Consider the following 14278-nt stretch of genomic DNA (forward strand, 5'->3'; position numbering starts at 1 on the left):
CTGTCATGGTTGACCACAGCCTCCATTCTCCATCCCCCTGTGCTACTCATGGGGGAGAAGGTACAGGCATCAGTAAAGAATGATTGAAATTGAGCCTAGTAAAGGGGTGAGGGTAAGATGTTGTTTTATTTTTTTTTCTTTGTTTCTCACTATCCAAATGTACTTTAAGTGATGATAAATTAAATCATTTTTCCCCGAGTTGAGTCTCTTTTGCCTGCGACAGTAAATGGCAGACAATCTCCCTGTCTTTATCTTGACCCACAAGCATCTTCATTTATTTTCTCCCCTTGTCCTGTTGAGGAGGGGGAGTGAGAGAGTGGTTGGGTGGGCATCTGGCAGCCAGCCAAGTTCAACACACCACAGCAGGTTTCAGTATTCAGGTCATATATTTCCAGTAGGCTATACACGTATATTTTACAAGCTAGAAGTATTTTGGTTTTCTTACTTTTAGTTACTTGAAGCATTGTGTAACAGTATTATACAATCATAATTACTTTATTTGGTATCTACTGATTTAGCAGCAATAGTTTTTGACATATGGTCATTGTTTTGGTTGGTTTGTTTTGGGGGGGGTTGTTTGTTTGTTTGTTTTTTCTTTTAAAGTTTCAACAAGTTCTTCTACAAAATATGCTAAAAACTTCCATGCTTTAAAGACAAATATGATCTAATTGGGTTATTCGAGACTAAAACCAAGTGAAAACTGGAATACAAAAGTGTGAGGAGAAACAGTATACAGGGAGAGAGTTTGTGTTTCACAGAAAAGAAAAAAAGCCTAGTATATCTTCTCTCCCAACTTTGCATGTCATTCATGAGAATTTAAGATGAAAGATCAGTGTACCGGCACATATCCTGTAATACCTTGTCACTGATAATGGTCAACACGCTTCAGAAAAAAAAGTACCTGGAACACTTGGGACAAATATAGGATAAAGTTCCCTTTGGAAAGTCTTTATTTAGCATATCTATCCTCTTTAACATGGTATTCAGAAATCCTGCAAACATGTTAGCATAGTTGCATCAGAAAGGCAGAGATGTGAATAGATATTAATGGACTATCATACCTTTTTATGACAACACAGGAAATTATTCTTTATAAGAGACTACATTCATGGCACAATCATATGCTTAGCTTTATAATACAGATGCCAAAGCAATTTATTTCTCCATTATTCCAGGCTCCTTTATGATCTAGTGTATAAGTATGTGAAGACATTTCACTCACTCCTCTTTCCTCCCCACATAAAACATATAAAAAAAAAAGAGCTTTTAGATATGGGAAGAGTGAATCTTTTTCACTTTTTGCACTTTATTTCCATTAACAATTCCTTTTTCTTTTAAAATCATGTACTTTCTCCCTTTTACCTGAAAAGACTAGGATGATAACAAAGCAGATGGTAAAACCTGGTATAGGCAAAGTATTTCACCAGCCGTTAAAGTCTTTAGGCATGGAACACACTAAAAGTATAAAATATGCACTACTAGAACTAGAAAATTGTGCCTTAAAAATAACTCTGCTAGAAACAGCTTTTAAATTTCATATGAAAACAGATCTACAAAACATTCTTCCTTTCAGATGATTCATTGCCTCTAGGGTTAGGTATTATGGGCAAGAGAAACACTTCCATTTTGAATTTTTAGATTTCATTTCTTAAAAGCATGGTATGCAAAATATTTTAAAATTATTTTTATAAGATTCCAATTACTCAAAACTTATTATTTGTTTTAACTGAAGACCTTAGCATATTTTGAGCCAGAAGGAGTATGCAACATGTAGTTATCAAGGTAAACAAGCAAGTGGTGAAATCAAAATATGCTGCATTCTAAGTGGCTTGGTATTAACAGAAGGGCTCTGAAATGCCATATGAATGGTCATACATTTAAAAAGGGGAAAACCAAGATATTTTTAAAGAGAAGAAAAAGGACAAGAAAAATAATCATAATAGGACAACAACTTTATGACAAGGGAATAAATTAAATAGGAAAAAAAGCTATGGGGAGGTAAATTGAAAGAAAGAGACAGAGAGCAAGAGGCTGAGTATGAAAATCTAATAGATTCTTGCTGTGAAACAAAAATGGTATCCTCTGAATAGTTCACAGGTAAGTTTTTATAAAGTCTTAATTAAGCAATGTACTTATTTTGCACACCAGCTAATTTATTGTGATAAGAAAGAGAAGCAGGGTGAGAAAAGTGAAATTGAATACCCATCATAATATCAAATAAAGAAGGTATCAATGTTTACATTAGTAAAAGAGGAAATCTAAGTCACAAATGACTGATTTCTGATTGTCTTCCAGAGGTCAGAGAGCAAAAAAGTAGTACTTCTTTCTGCATATCTCCATTTGTGATATTGTGGTATAACATGAACTCAGAATAATCTTTTTCATATTTTAGTCTATAAACAGATTATGAAGATTTTTTTTTGATGCTTTGTATTACCATAAAAGTTTTTTAGTATCAAATCATACATTTTTCCTTTATTTATACAGGTAACAATGCCACTGAAATTCTGAAGGGAAATGCACTTTAGGAAATATAAAAAGTTAAAAATTGTTAAAGCTTGTGCAGTTTTAAATTTACTACAAAAAAAGTATAAAGAAATCCAGAATGTAATAGCTAAAACTTACATAATCCTGGATAACTACAATATGAATTTGAAAAAAACCTCCCAACCTCCTAGAGTTTTTGTGTGTATGCATGTATTGACATGGAATTGAAGATAAATTCTAAATGCTCTCTCTAACTCTATGAAGATCGTGTTACATATCTCTTACCAGTTACTGTCATTGGCAGCATCAACATACTTTTTCAAGGCTGGAGAGTTTGTGAAAGAGATAATCCTGTCTGGATGCCCTTGATCCTTCCCTATAGAAAAAATGCATGCTACAATAAGTGTTTGTTTTATCTATACTTAAAAAACCAAAAAGGCCCATTGTATTTTTACATACGGACTTCTAACCACTGATTTTAAGTATCACTTCTTTTATGGTCCTTATCTCTTGGAAAGGAAAAACAAAACAAAAGAGCACTTGAAGTTTAGTCCTGGAACATAGCCTTTGCAAGACAAGAGAAAGTGATGAATAGACCATTCTATACCCTATTCTCTCTGAATTAGTACCTTAAACCTTATTTTTAAAGCATTTTTAGCAAAAACATATATTTCTATATGACATGATTATTTATCAGGTGAGCTGGCTTGTTTTGACAAAAGCTTCACATTTTCTGCAAAAAACCACTGGTGAAGTATTAGGCGACCTGAATCTCTCAGGCACAGAAAGCTGTTCCCTTGAGGCTGATTATTTGGCTTCCTGAATATGTCATTCTAAAGTACAGCAGATACATCTTCCAGATTCAATTATGGAGAGGCAACACCATCATTTCCTCTTAATACAACAGTTTATCTTGTATTGTGATGATCAGGAAAGCCAATCCTAATGAACAAAATGTAAAGCATATGGGGGTAGGGAAGATAGCTGAAATGGCTCATCAGGTCAAGATATGAAGCAATCCAGCCCAGGAAAATTAAACAGCAAGTGATTATCGTTTGCGAAGACTGGGCTCATCTGTGCACACATTAAATTTATTGTTTTAATTTACTTTTAAGTAAAGATATAACTTCTTGGGTTTTAATACATCACTTGTCTTTACTAAATCTGTCATGATTGTGTGTTCGTCATATACAAATTCTAGAAGTAATGTTACAGTCTAGGGAAAACCGAGCTAAATCATTGTTTAATGTTTCTAATGTACATAAAATATATATGCAATAATACTTTAGTATTTGGTTATAGCATTTGCCTTGAGTGAAGGTATACAAAAATTACTGCATCTTTCCCACACATTATATTATAGTAACATGTGTGACTATGTAAGGCCATATGCTATTTGAAGTGGTTAATAATCCATAAATCCATGATTGGTGTTTACAGAACAGGACTCAAGTGGCTGGAATCTAACTATTTGAGAAGGAACTAGCCATCATTCAATAATCTGAAATTAGGGTAACAGTTAGAAACCTTATTGTCCTCTGATCTGCTTTGAGAACTGGAGGGAGTAAATTAAAAAAAACAAGACAGAACAGGCAGTACTCAGACGCACTTGCCTATACAGCTTTATGTAACAGTTAAGAGTGTGGCAATTTTTTTTTTTTTCTACAGACAACACCTGTAAAGTTTTATAAATGTTCTTGCTCTGCAGTCAAGTAAAACAAAGACCTTTAGAAGTACCTTATGACAAACAGGACACTAGACTACTCAACTGACTTAAAACTTTTCCTGAGCCACTTGTCCTAAATTTTAGCACTAATTTTCCCATTTTTGACAAAGGAGAAAGATCAAATAATCCGTCTCCTGATAGTACTTCTTTTCTGAAGGGTAGGAAGAGAGGGAGGAGAAGGAAGAGCTCAAGCTTGCTCTCTCTGGAAGAAAGTATTCTGCCTTGTGTTAATGTGGAATAAATACACTACTGTAGCTTTGTCTTGAGTTTTCTGTCTCAAGATTGAGAGTCCAACCACCAGGGTATAAAGGAGATTTGTCATTTTGCAACCCAGTGGGTACAACTATTTACAAAGAAATGTAACTGATAAGCTGCCCCCCCTCCCCCCCTTTTTTTTTCCCCCACAATAGGTTGGAATTCAAATCAGTCAGGAAGAAATAAAAATATCCAGGTTTCATTTTGATTCCTGTGAAGAACCTTGAAACTTGGACTTTGCTCAGGCATTTAGTAAAGTGATTTCATTTCTCCTCAGCTACTGGATTTTGAGTTAAAATGGGCTGTGGTTTTCTGAGGAGTTTTTGTTGTTTTAATTAACAATTCTATCTTGAAGCTAAAATGACAAAAGCCACTGAAGTTTCACTGAGATACCAGTGCTCCTGTGAGCAAATCTTCCTGTCACCATTTCCTGCATAAAACTTTAAATTAACTCAAGCATCAAACTGAAGCACAGAAAGCTGATGTAGATGGAAGTGGTAGGGAACACTGTTTCCCACAGAAAGTTTCCTACTAACTCAGATGATGACACAAGCATCTAGTCAGGGATTTCCATAATCTCAAGAACCTTTATTTTCTATCCATGCCTTCATCTTGGAAGTCTGGGGAAATTATACATGCAGTGAGGGTTTCTAACATCTGTGTGTTTGCCAAAATTACTGCCCATTGAAGGGAACATGAATGAAAAACTCTAGTCATGTCCCCATGGTGCTTGACTTTAACTGAATCCTTGTAAGAGACTAGGTATTAGCATTAATTATTTGTTTTAAAAGATGTTTCATGTTCATTTTAAAAGTTCTTGGGGACTAAAGAAATAGCAGCCTCTAAAGCTTGTAGATTTTCTTTCTCATTACTTTCTCCAGAAGTATACAAATTATGAATTTTAAAAATACTGCAGTACAATAGAAAAGACAATGAAGTTAAAAAAATAATAACAATCAAGAAGTTTGTGGAAAGAATAGCATGCTACTGCTATTTTATCACAGTTTATTTTCTACCTTAAATGATGTTATAAATGCAGCAGAAGAATTTTCTGAAGTTTGTATGCTACTTATTCAGTTGCCATGCCTGGAATGCACAATGCTTTATTCCTCTATTGTATTTTAGTCCTTTCATTGTTCATATCTAGACAATAAACAAGTCATTACCATTACAATCCAAGCTGGGAAATGGGTAAGTCAGAAATTGAAAAATCTTTGATGTCCATTATTCCGTACAATATGTAAAGTTGTTAAGGAAGACGTGTCTAAAGTACCTTGATTCAATTTGTGCATAGGAAGTCAGAGACAGGGCTATCATTGCGATGCTTAGGGGAAGGTCATGTTAGAAGTGCACAGCCTGATTTAGAGCTGAAGGCCATCACACATCTGGACTTATCGGAGTTTCGGAGTGGAATGATGGAGTGCATTTCAGGCTGCAAGCACTGCAGTAAGGACAGTTCTTTTTCTGATAAAAACTGAATAAAAGGTTGTAAATTTATAGTGCCACCTGTTCTCTTTCTCTCTCATTCTCTCTTAACTTTCTCCTCCTCCATTTTTCCTCCTTCGTCCTAGCAAAAATAAATGCAGGGTAATTTTTTAATAGAAAAGAAAGAAAAGAAAACAAAAAAACCCATAAATTTAAATTCAGATGGAATCCTCAATATTTGGACTTGATCTCACTCTTATACCGTACAGGTTTAATTTTTTTTTTTTTTTAACAGAACTCACTGCAGATCTTGGATAATTAAACACTGTCATTGGTTAAGTAATTGCAAAGCATTAGAGGCAATGTGAAAAGAAAGCAGGAGAGCTCCAGTCTGTTTTGTTGTCCTTTTCAGGAGCATTATATTTCAGGAGCTTATGCATTGTGTATGCACACAACACAAGCATTTTTCATGGTCTTTCTCTTCTCATAAATACTAAATAGAATTCACTATGAAGGAAAGAGAGGGTAATTATTACACAAGTCAATACATGCAAATTCCCATTCCAAATGTTATAAGGTATGTGGTTTTTTCTTCTTTTGAGGTAACCTACATTTTTAATATCTTGAAATGTTCTTGTAACTTGATATAATTAATCTAATAAAACATAACACCAGATGAAGAGCTTACTAAACAGTAAAGATGAAGCAATATGGTTTTGGGGTCTGTTTTGTTTTGTTTATTTCCTGGCTTCTTTTTCTTTCAAGGACAGTTTATCAGAACTATATCTTTTTTTATATATTAGTGAAAGTTTAAAAGATTATAATCTTCCTTAGGTTTGCTGCTCATATAACTACAGTATAGAGAATACTGATAGTCATTATCTACTACATAGGTAAGTATTCCAGAGGGAGGTATGAGTGATTTTTTTTTTCATAAGAAAGGTGACTGATTATGTGGCTTCTTCCATCAGCACAGTCATTGGACATACCATTTTTGGGGTACGCAGTTTTTAATATGTATGAACTTTTATATACATCAGCAGGCAAATTTTACTTGTGCTACCACTTCAGTGAATGTATTTTGGTAAAATATGTGGAGACTAGAATCAGGTAAAGAAAAGACATTGTAAAAATCAAAAGCATTGAGTAAAGCTTTCCAGCTCTGCCCATAAAATTGTTGATATGTGTATGGATAGTTTTTAGTTTTAGTTAGTAGAAAGAGCTTCACAATAGCAGGTCCAAAATACACTGTTACCATTAATGTCTTTTACTGCAGCAGACCTTCTATGTAGCTGTTAAATTTTGACAAGGGGAGCTTTTGTGTTTAATAGGAAACTATGAAGGTTTATATATTAATGGAATAATATTTACACAAATGAATTATTTGAGAAAACATATTGTTTAAATTTTATTCCTGTGTGTCCCTATAAACAAGAGGAAAAAAACCAAACCAACTCAAACCAAACCAAACCAAAAAAAACAAACCACCCAAAACTAGAAAAGTTGTATATTATCCCTTCTACTGAATTAATTAAAGATTAAAACAAAGTGGGAGTTTTGGAAGACCATTAACCTTCTCTCATCATAAATATGTATTTAGTATTGCTGTGTGGATCAATGCAGTACTGGGCAGTAAACTGATGCACTGCATACAAAATTGAAGCTGATACAATAAAAATTTACTGAGTATGTACATGCACAGTGAGCAATCTTCAAGCATGAAAAAGCTTTACAAAATGTGCATGAGCATGAGGTTTTCCAAATATCTCCAAACTGAGTTTTCCCAAACTTTTTAAATATACCCCCCCCCCTTTTTCTTTTCTTTTTTTCTTTCCTTTTTTTCTTCTTTTTCCCTTGGGCAAAATACTCTCTTCCATGCTTCCTAGTAGTCCCTAACAAATTAAATTTTAAGCAATGCTTTAAAATATGTATTCAAAATATTGATGTATTTCTATAACAGGATTTTTTTTTTTCCTATTCAAACTCTGAAAGCAAGCTTAAATCAAGAACACATCATAGCTCCTATCCTCAGAATCAAACTGTGATACTAATGTCCCTTGAAGAAACTGTTCCTTACTTAGAGGAAAAGATGGCTGCTGAACAGCTTCTGCCTGCTACTAACACTACACAGTTCGCACATCTTCAGAACGAAGAGGCAAAAGACTGGGTCTATGAGTCATGCTTAACTCTTTAATTTTCCTTGTAAATGGTTGAATTATTATAGAATCATAGGAAAATGCTAATAATGATAACGTTTTTCTTCTTTCTCTTTTGAATATAATAAGGGTTTTTTAAAATAATTATTTAATCTAAAATGTGGCTACCATAATACTGGGAATATACTTAATTTTTATTTTGAAAACAGATAGTTCTTTTTCCTGGCAAGCAAATACAGACAACTTTCCAAAGCAAGAATCACTACTCCCTATAAGAGATATCTGAGAGAAAATGTACCTTATACACCTCAAGGGTTTGTAAAAGGGAGCCAAAACTATCTTATAAGAAAAAAATATACTAAGTAGTCAAAGCTTATGCATTACAAATACAAGACAGCAGTCCTATTTCTCATTTTCTTATGAATATTTATTTGATACTCTTTAATTGCATCTAGCCTTATAGAAAATTACAAGTTTCCTTTATTTCCTTAGTTTGGTAGAGGAATGTCATGATATGAAATGATAACTGCATCTACTTGTATCAAGTTAGTAATGAATTTTGGCTGAACTGAAATACTCAACATTATGAGGTTTACATCTTCAGAAGTATTTCAGACTACATTTTTCTATTAATACCTTGTTGGAAATCATGCTTATTTCATCAAAAAAGACCCATCCCCTCTGCTTATAGCACTCTAAACAAATATTTTTCTCGTTTTGTGACATTCCAGAGTCATGTAAACAATATCAGAAATAAAAAATCTCCTTTAATGTTTTTTGACACATAGCTTCCATCATTCTCCAATTTAATTCTTTAAATTCTTTAAGACAAATTTCAGCTTGCTTATTTATGGTAATAAAATGGTCAGTACCAAGGAGAAATTTTCATACCACTCATGACAGAAGACAGTTCATATTACCACATCTTCTCTTAGACCAATTAACTACCCAATTAAAGAATGTGTGAACATGCTATCCTCCAATCTAATGATAGACAGATAAAGCAGAAATGTGCTAATACACTCAGAGTTATCTTCTACACATCAGTGCAGGAAATTAAAGATAAAACACTTGATTACATAGACATGCACATGGTTAAGATATTGAATATGGCACAGTCATCAAAAGAAATGCCATATGGAAACCCATATGGCTCCATAGACAAGTACTAACAGATTTAAGAATTGCTCTGCTTAAAAAATGAAAAGGAGAAGCATTTTCCCTAATAAAGAACCACCTCACAGAAAAATGCAAGGGAAAGTAAAGGAAGGAAAGGCAAGGCAAGGAAAGAGGAAAGGAAAAAGTAACAGAAAGGAAACACTACTGGTAAATAATAATTTGTCAAAATTTCCCACATATTCTACAAATAATTTACTGTAATTCATGTTCGCTTAGTCACTCAGAATTCTTCAACTCTTCTGACTATACTCAAAGTAATTGAGAAAACAAAGAAAAACAGACCTTATCTACAACATAAAGAGATTACTAGATTCCTGAGAACTCTTTTCTTGTATCACAGCCACACACTGAATTTTTCTACTGTTGGAGACATCTTACTACTTATAACAGTAGTGTCCATCATATAGAAAGAGTATGTTTGAAGCAGTCATTTTGGATGGTATTAATCTCTGCTAACACTAGTATCAATATGTGAGCTAAAACCCCAGGATCTTTTCTATAGTCAGTGACAGAAATAAACACATTCAGAAGCCTACATGAGAACTATCCTTAGAAATTACATCTGATTTTGTTTTGGAGGGAAGTAGTGATTTTATTCCACAACAGTGTACAAAAGCAAGTGAACATTTATATGCTTAATCAGAAGAACAGGATCTGGGATTAAAATGACACATTATTTGACAGTATAAACAGCATACCAACTCAGCTAAATTTAGGTTTTTACAGCAATAACATAATACAGAAAAAGCTGAATTTCACCCCTTAGTTAGATTTCCTTTTGTCTCACCAACTTTCGTCTAGTCTTTGATATAAGAGTGGAAACCTGTGGGAATCATCTGGTTCATTTTGTTCAGGGCAAGCTATCAGGGACTGCCATAAAACTGACCACAGTCATCCCTGGCGATTGCTACAGAGAAGCACTGAGCCAGCCAGGGAACGGTTGCTACCTCCTGTCTGTAAATTGCTCCTGAATCCCACCACTGTCATCAGCTCAGTAGGATGTACAGTTTGTACCTTTTATCTCCAGACTCTGTGAAGATTTTGGTGTGCCTACGGTTCCTCCCTCATCATTTGTCACACATATTAAATTGTGAAACCATAGAATAATTTAGGTTGGAAGGGACCGTAAGCCACCTGATCAAATCAGGGAAAACTCCTACTTTAAATTAAGTTTCTCCAGTCATTGTCCAGCAGAGTTCTGAAAATCTCCGAGCAAGGAGCCTTCAGAATCTCTGGGAGAAAGTTGTCCCAGCGTCTGACCACCCTGTGTTGTTGTTGTTGTTTTCTTAATAACAAGAGGAAATTTTCCTTGATGCAACTTGCATTCATTCTCCTCATCCTTCTGCTGTGCATCATTGAGAAAAACCTGGTTAGATCTTCTCTAGAAACACACACTCAACAGTGGAAGACAATGTTGAGTTGACCCTCAGCCATCTGTTCTCTGAACTGAACAACTGAAACTCCGCCTCTCCTTGTAACCCTGTGCACTCCAGGCACGTCACAACCTGGTGGCTCTCCAGTGGCTTGCTCCAGTTTGTCAATGTCTTTCTTGTACTGGGGAGCCCCCAGATTGGAAGATGATACACTCCATTTCACAGCAACCATATGGGATAATAATCACTTCTTTTAAACTGCTGGCTGTGCTTTAACAGTGAAGCTGAGGAGGAAGATGGCCGTCTGTGCTGCGTTTGGAGGGAAAAATTGGACTAGATGACCTCATAAGGTCCCTTCTAACCTTAAGTATTCTATAATTCTGCGATTTAAAATGTATACCAAATGATGTGACGAGGCACAAACCTCATTGGGTTGAGGACAGCGGTTGAATTCAGGACCAAATCACAAATTTGAGATGACTGACACCTTCCACTTCTCAGGACAGGCCTGGGCAGAGAACACACTTCTCCCATGCCTAAGTTCTGCAGGCTATTGTTATTATTTATTCTCCAAATGTAAACAATATAAACAAAACAAGGTCATTTTTATAATACCCTTTCCCAACATCTCTCTATGAGTTACTTAAAAAAGAACACAAAATCGAATGTAAGTACAGAGCTGCTGACTTCTGAAGTTTATGAAAGTTAAGTTCTTTTAGCAATGATAATTGATAATTCTTTAATATTAATTTTTACAACATCCAGTGGATAACAGTTATATAAAAAGATTATTACATGTAAGTCAGATATGAGAGGTCTGTAATATTCGTGGTCTGATTACCCATTATCTCTTTAGTTTAGAATGGTAATTGCTTTTTAACTACTGCTCATATTTTTTATGTTCTTATTTGCTAAAATATTTTTAAATTATCATAAATATTATTTTCAGAAACTTGAAATTTTTGAGTGCCCTCAAAAATATATTTTTAGTTCATAAATGTAGAGGTAATAACAAGAAAAAAAATGCTGCTACTGTTACCCCTTACCAAGAAAGCAATACATACTTAGAAGAAACACTTTAAACAAAAATTCTGAATAATATTTTTGGTGTCATTTTCATTCAGCCTTTTGCTCAATCCAATTACTATGAATATTAAAGTCTTGTAATGCCATTGACTGAAAAAACCAGTTTTATTCATCTGGAACTGAGTATTTTCTTCCCTGAATGATAAGATAATCAAGCAATTTGATACAGAACAGTAAGTCAAGGAGAGGAAAGGGTCAAGAATAGCAATCATTTCAACTTGTTATTTCAAGAACATACAGTCAATACTGAAGCGTGAAAGGGGCATTTTTTTGTGGGAAAGGAGTCAAATACTTCATAGTGTTAAACATAGATTTTTAACTGTATGTTTCCTCCATTTTATGTTTTAGTTTTTCCTTCTTACTTTACTTGCATGTTGTAATACAAGACATTTAGGAGAAGAAATATTTTAAAAATGTTCTATGAGTGTATGTCAGGCATGGTATAGGAACTGATGGTGGGTGGAGAGTATTTTGTGCACTATAATAATCTACCTAGTAAATTGGAGGAAAAAATACCAGAATGCTAAATTAAACATTAGAGATACAATAAGATAATCTAGAACTTTGTCGTAATAGTGATGATGATTTCATAGGAAAGACATAGTTTATTTACAGGTAAAGTATACAAATATGAACTGTGAGCATTTTGTGGAAAATGAATGTATTAAAGGAAATGGTGCATGTTATGAGAAGGAAGGCACTTTAGGGACTTGTCCTGAAGCCAGAAGTCAACAGATTTTGATGTTGTCACCAGTGGGAACAAATTCAAGCCTTTATAGCCTGATCTAAACACCCCTGAACCAAATGAGAAACTTTCCATTGACTTTGATTTACTTAGAACATCCAGGAGAAAAAAAGAGAGACTTTCAAAACATGAAGGGCGGTTAGGGATCCAACTCCCACTGAATACCAATAGCATGCGTGCTGTCTCTAACTTTGGAAATGTTCCTTTAAAACATAATTTAAAATACTTATTTATATTTTAGCAAAAACATTTGTAGTAATGGTTACATAACTTCCCAAACCCCGCAGCCACTGTATAAGACAATTATGTGAGGGTACTAAGTGAAAAAAATATTTTTTTATGTTAGCACAATTATTCTGAATTCTTGAAAGCATATAGGGAGCAAGATTAACTTTCTTTGTACGGGAGGGATAAATGGTTTGGGTTTTAATATAAAGGTACACAGGTACATACATATTTGCACTGTATAGGGAGACTATCTCATTCTGTGAGTTATAGCTCCAGGATCAGGTCTAACATATTTGTTTGTAGGATTTTACATTCAGTAAAAGTCATAGAAGCCCCTGAAACCATAACAACCTCTGCATCACACTCATTGCATATTACCTTCGAGTCACAGACTATTATGTTGAAGATACTCACAGACATGACAGTGTCTGTACTTTAGTCCTTAAAAGCAAAATGCTTTTTGCCTGGCATTTTCAATTTTTCAGTAATATTTTCTCTACACAATTTGATTACTCCTTTTTCCTATTTTATGGTCTTAAAAAAGATAAACATTTACATCAAAGAAAGATGAGTTATTAAGTGAAATAGAAGGATTGAAAGAGGCTGAAATAGATTTACAACAAAAAAAGGTGATGAGAATTGGGTGCCGAGTATAACTCAGTGGTTTTTTGTCATGCTCCTACACTCTTTGGAAGAATTATAAAGCAATTTCTAGGTTTAAGTCCCCTAGATGCATGCCTGTATATTTTGGTGTAAATAGAGCTGTGTGTTTCCCATTACTCTGAAATTCAACACTCCCTAAAAATTTGTTTTCCATGATTCTAAGTTTTTTGTCTTTCTTTATTGTATTTCTAGCCTCTATGGTTTCAAGAGATATAACCTCAAACATGTGAAGACACTGTAAACTGATGAACTGTCTTCTGCCTGAGGCAAGTAGAAAAACAGAATAAAGCCTCTGAGATGTATGAATTGCCCCATTCATCTCACTCTGAACCTCAAGATTCCTTATTTCCAAGGAAGTAAAATTTGCCACTTTTTTCCAAGGATATTGTTTCCAAAGATGAACTTCAATGATACTGCTGTGAAATCAGCCATATATACATATAATGTATATATAAAACAAAAATCTATCTATATAGATTTATTGCTTCCTGTGTTTCTAGTACCAGGTCACAGATGCTTCTGCTGTCTTAGTTTTTGTGTGTAGCAGAAAATGTAGAGCATTACTGAACGTAAATTGGGGCTTGACCTTCAAGGACAACTAAGAATAAATAGTCAAAAACTTCTAAACTATTAAAAAAAAAAAAAGAAGAAAGAATACTGAAGCTTTTTTCTGTGAAGGTGGGAAAACAGGGAATCAAGCATGGCCTCACATATTTTATCCTAATTTCCATAAAATAATGATATTGAATATAGAAGATTTTTTAAAAAATAAGTTTACAGAATCTTGGAGCCTAAATTAAGTGAGATGCATCCAAAATTTCCAGTTCTTTCAGCATTGTCCACATCTGTTCTCTTCTATCCTTAAAACCAAAAGTGGATTTCTGCTCCACCTATGTAAAGCAGAATCAGAGCTGAATTCCTAAAATTATGTCCAGAACCAAACTTCCTCAAAATC

The sequence above is a fragment of the Buteo buteo genome, chromosome 14, assembly GCF_964188355.1.
Source record: "Buteo buteo chromosome 14, bButBut1.hap1.1, whole genome shotgun sequence".
NCBI classification, from domain to species: Eukaryota; Metazoa; Chordata; class Aves; order Accipitriformes; family Accipitridae; genus Buteo; species Buteo buteo.